This window comes from Diceros bicornis, chromosome 5 (assembly GCF_020826845.1).
Source record: "Diceros bicornis minor isolate mBicDic1 chromosome 5, mDicBic1.mat.cur, whole genome shotgun sequence".
Taxonomy (NCBI): domain Eukaryota; kingdom Metazoa; phylum Chordata; class Mammalia; order Perissodactyla; family Rhinocerotidae; genus Diceros; species Diceros bicornis.
Window position 1 is genome coordinate 4,734,178 of NC_080744.1, and position 6,000 is coordinate 4,740,177.

The following is a 6,000-nucleotide window of genomic DNA, read 5'->3' on the forward strand; positions in this document are numbered from 1 at the left end:
CCACAGTGGTCCTTGGATTAAGAGTAATTCTTTACTGGGTGCCTTCCTTCCTTTTATCTCTTCCTCATAGCCCTACTAGAGTTTCTGGGAATCACCTTCCAGATAAAATGTTGCACTGAAACCTTGTCTCAAAGACTACTTCTGAGAGAACCAAACTAAGACAATGGTTTATTTATAGAAGAGAGAACCAGAAATTTCTTTTTAAAAATGGGCTCAAACTTTATGTAACATATAAATATGTCTATTATATATTGTTATGTGAAAAACATACATAACATTAGATGTAGTTTGATATATTTATAAAAATATGTATATCCCAAACTGCTAATATTCTTCCTGTCTGGTAGGTATAGTTTAGCAAAGTTTCATTTTCTATTTTATTCCTGGGTTCTTAATTTTTTATGACTTTAAACATATATTAATTTTGTAGTCTGAAGAAAACACCTGGGGAGAAAAGAAAGAAAATGGCTCACTGTAGGAATGGCTCCTGTGGGTTTCTCCTTGTTCGAAAGTAGATCTTTTCTAGAGTTGGATAGCCTAGAAAATATAGCTTTAGCCAGTCTATGTGGAGGCGTAAGAAAAGGAGGAGAACCACCATGTCTGCCTGGCTAGGTCTTAGGCATGTGCTGGGATGGTAAAAACAGGATAATTATCAAAGGCAAAATGTCACTTAATGTTGCACATTGGCAGAAGAAATCAGATATGGTTGCAGAGTCAAAATGTGCTCTACTTAATGAGGCATAATTAATTCAAAGTTCAGATTGGAAACAGTAATTGGAAAAAAGTGAAAATCTTGTTTGTAAATTAATGAAAATTATAGTATGTGCATTAATTATGAATAGCAATGAAGAGTTTACATGCCAAGAAAAATATGCAGAATTTCTGTTTTAGAAAATACTATACATATTTCTCAAGACTATTTTTCCACTTTTATCTCTTCCCTCCTGCACACTAATTATCTGTTGATCTCAATTATGATCTCTCACTTGTATTTATTTGTTCTGGGAAATAGTACACTGCACAGGAGAGTAATCTCCATCACAATGAGTGCATTTCTCTTCATCTTTCTGGCCTGGTAAGCACTGCTGATTTGGGTCTGTGCTAATGAGGCCAGGCCTGTGGATTCAAACCCTGTCCTAATTAGCTGTGCATAGAGAGGGCACTCCGTGGACACACTGCCAGTCTCAGTCAAACATCTGACCCATGCTTGTTATTGGTCAGAAAGGGGACTGCCACTGAGTGGCTAAATTGATGGTTTTCATTACCACTACTGAGTAAAAATTTCAAAATCTTGTTTTGCATTACTGCATTAATAGCCACTGCGTATCCAGTATTCTTTGTGTCTAGAATGGCAGCAAAAGTCCTTATAATATAAGCCAGAAACCTGGGAATTAACCTTGATGCCTCCACATTCTTCATCCTTTATATCCAATCCATCACCACATCTTCTTGACTTTTCCTCTTCAATATATTTTAATTCAATCCACTTGGTGCCCTCTCTGCTGTCACTACTTCAGACAAAGTTACCATGAACTGTTGCTATGATATGACATTAGCTTCTCATTGTGGACTTCTACATCCAATACTGCCCCTTAGTCATTCTCCACCTTATAGCTTATATGATTATCTTAAAATACAAATAGAAGTTCACTCTCCTAATTAGAGTCCTTTCATGGTTTCCCATTGCTTGCCTAATAAAGACGGAATTCTTTAAAATAGCATAAAAACCCTGCGTGAGCTGGCTTCTTCTCACCAGCCCAGCCTCCTCTTCCATGTTGGCTGAGTACTGGTGTGCCCCAGCACCTATTGTATTACAGAAGCTGTACCCAGCCCTCATCGAATGAAGATGAAGGAACGGATGATCATCCTACCATGCTCACTCTTGCTCTTGTTGCTTCAGACACAGAGCTTTTCATCAGTTTCTCCAGTGCTACCTCCATGCTCAGGGCCTTTGTGCCCGCTGTTCCTCTGTCTCAAATACTCCAAGCCCTCCTTCCCCTTTGCCAAGTTCATTCCTGGTTCCTCTGGGAATCTTTCCTTCATCATTTAGACCAAACCAATTCCTTCTATCATATGTTACCTCCATTTTCTTTTAGAATGTTTCTCAGATGTTTAGTCGAATATTTGCGTATTCGATGATGAGTCCCCCTTACTACACTGGAAGCTCCGTGAAGCCAGAGGAAACATGCTTGTTTTGCTTACTATTTTTTTAAAAATCCAGAGTAGGGTGTCAAATGTTTGTTAAGCAACAATGAATGAGTGTATTCCCAACTTTGATCCTTTAGAAGCCAAGTCCAGAGACATCTCCAAAGGTTTATTCTCTTTGGTCACTTTATTCTTTTTGATACTGTTCATCACAATTTATTGAAATTACCAACTTTTTGAAATTACCGATGTTGATATATGTTATCCTATTTGCTGACTTTTCCTGATTGTTTTGAATACTATCTTTTGCCTCACATGCCACCTATTCCCTCTTCTATGTGTAACCATAAATACTTTCCAGTGGTCTAAATTTGTTTGTGTTAGTTCCATCCCATCCCCTACAAGAACTGCCCTTCAATGGATGATGTCTGAATTGACCTCGTTCTTCAAGCCTGCATCTTTTATATAGATTCAAGATGTATGTTGGGTACTGTTCCCCATAGTCAAAATCAGTAACTGACTTCCTCTTAATCCCTAAAAACCAAATTCTTCTCCTGAATTCTGAAATTCTTCTCCTGAATTCTCTATCTCATTAATTTGGCCACCATTATGCTACCATTTTTCTAGTGAACTGTGTTCAACTATGTTCAAAACCTGTAGAATCATCTGTGCCTCCATTTCCCTTGTGTGCTAAATTGAATCGGTCTTGCCTTCTCATTTCTGTCATCTTTAATCCATTTTAAACTTCATTCTGCTTTCACAGAAATTGACTTAAATCTTCTCCTGTCTGGACAGTGTAGCATCCTAACTCATGTCATTGCCCTTATGCCTGCTGTTCCCAAATTCATCACCAGAACTCTGTCAAATTGGTCTTCCTAAATAGAGTCCCACTCCCTTACAAGAAGGTGGAACTTCGAACATGTTGGTCCCCTGCTCAGGGATTCTTGGTGTCTGCCTTCTGCATACTGACTAAGGTACAAATGCCTAAGTGTATACCCACAGCTTTCTTAAGTGTTTCTAATGTACCATGTCAGATTACTGTACACTGCAATTTTACTAGAAAGCATACCTTTCCTAGAACATATTCACCCTTTCTAAATTCTTGAATTTTATCTTACTATTCCACTTGACTGACGTGACTTCTACCTTAGTCCTCGGGGGAGAAAAAAAAATTCTACTTATCCTTGAACATTCATGTCAAATGCTACCTTTTTATCTGATATCTTTCTTTAAATTCATAACTCCTTTGGCACCTTTTTATGGAATTGATATTTTGCTTTATATTATAACTATTGGGTCCTTGTCTTGTTTCCTAATAGAGACTGTAAGCTCCATAAGAGCAGGCATTATTTCTTATTAATTTTGTGTTCCCCGCAATGCCAATTTCAGAGATTGGCATACACCAGGTGCTCTATTAACATTTGCTGAATTAAACTAAATATGTAGGAAACAAAACTAATAATAATGTGTGTGTGTATATATATATATATATATAGAAAGATATTCAAGAAATCACTGAAATTTGTACATCAAAATGTATAGAATAAAGAATTTATTGTTCCTGCTGTATCCTTTGTTTTATTATAAGATTTAATAATATTATTTATGTTTGTAGGATTTAATTGTCTTCAGATTTTCTAACAAAACATTAATGTGATGTTCCCAAATGCTCTGTGAGAAAGTCAGAATAAATAACAGCAAACTCGTTCTATAGATCAGGAAACTACAGCACAGAGATTTTATATCTGACCTACTCAAGGTCACATGACTGATGACAAAACCAGAACTAAAATCAGGGTCTTTTGACATCTGTCACCATAACATACTGTCTCCCAACCCCAGTATTATTTGTTTGCAGATATAAAGTCAGTTAATGTATTAATGGAATTTAATGATTTAAGTTCTGTTTTATCTAAAGTTATGTTAATATGTGTAGAATATATGCATCTGGATATTCTGAAAGATGATGGGAAGATTGGAAAAACTCTTTAATACAAAAAAGAAGAAATGCCAATAATTAGAATGTATGAGTTATCTGCAATCACATGACACACACAATTGGTTGTGTATTTATGTATATACATGTATATCAGCATATAGCGTATCTAACATCTGCTTGAAAATACTAGGCCCATTATTATCTCTCCCAACCTCATGATTTTACAGTAAGGATTCTAGTGACTATCTCTCAGAGGCCATACTCAACTCTTGACAAGGAATCATTAATCCCTATATCATATAGTAGCTCAAAGGAGACAAAATTGAGAAAGATTTACATTCTCATCAAAATTTAATCATATTCATTTTGGTTTGAAATTATCTGTAATTGTAATATATCAGCATAAAATAAGCTTCATATAACTGCAACCAGTTTGATTATTTTCATGTTATTTGTATCCAGCTGTCTGCACATGGATAAGCCAGATTCAGATCCTTTGTGAGACTTTGCAATTTGGACCTAGAGTCAAACTGGAAATTGTACGAGGAAGAAAGACACGGAGTTTAAACTTCAATAGTCATCTTCATTCATCCTTAGCACTGAATGCAGGCTCAGGACAAGAATGGGAAATGCCGTGGTGGTAACATGAAATGTTCTGACACCAAAAAATATATAAAAGATTTTTTTCTGACACATTCACACTGAGAAGCTGGTGTGACTAAGAGGTTTAAGTCATAAAAGTGCACTCATGTTGCTAAAGAAATGGCATGACTTAGATGGAAAGAAAATCTATTTTTATAACTTCTCCCTCCAAAAAAGAGTTTATTGAGAACTACTGTGGCTATTTCCACCTGGCTATAAATATCAAAAAGGGATTTATAGAATGTTAATTCCATGTTGAAATTGAATAGAGAAAAATTTCATAAAAGTAGAATTTAAGTCAAAGGAGTAGGGGAGATTAATGCTTATATTTATAATTAATAATCTAAGAAGAATGCCATGCCTCTTTCTAATATTGCTACAGCTATTCCTTTAAATGAATTTATTTTCTACTTTTAACAATAAGATTAGAAAAATATTGATTTTTGCAACTCAATAGGATAAGAGCAGCACCCAAATGAAATGTAATCCCTTCTGTTAGAAAGGAAAATTCTGTTCTGAGGAACGTGTGCTGACAAGGGGAATATTTCAGTCTTTTAAAAGTAGTTTTAATAATGCAATTTGCTTTGTCGAATTTCTCAGATTTTTTTTTTGCCTGTGGATTCCTTTTCTTTTTAGTTGTGAGTTGGTTGGGTCTTGAGTGTTGAGAGGAAGGCAGATAGATTGCCTTTATTAACTAAAGAGCTTTACAACTCGGTCACGTTGAGTTGATAACTGTTCCTACAATTTTTGCTTGTGGATTCATTTCTTCAAGCAGGCATTAATTCAACAGATCCACGTAACACGCTATTATGAGCCAGGCATGGTGCTAAGAAGTGGGAATGCAATTTCTACATGTTGATTCCACTGTTGTTTTGCATTGCAAAACTTATGGGGATCACACTGGAAATAGACTGACACTCTTCTTCCACAGACCTGTCTTAGAAAAGCTCAAAGGACTCAGCTTATTAACCCAGCATCCCTTTATACTATGAAGCTGCCGTAGTGGCCAAAATGGGTGAAGGCAAAATGGAAGGCAGGCAGCCGCTCTGAAAAAAAGATGTTTCGAGGCTCTGTGATGTTCAGTTGCTCAAAGAGCCTCTCTTCTCTCAGTCCTGATATCTTGCAAACTTATTAGTAAAAGTTATAAAGTAAATGTATTAAAAATTCTGAAGATGTAAGATAAGCTAGCTTTTTGTGAAGTTAGCTCTGAACTGAAACTTTAATTAAAAAAATAAGAAATATACTTACCAGGAGCTTAATGAAATCTGCCACGC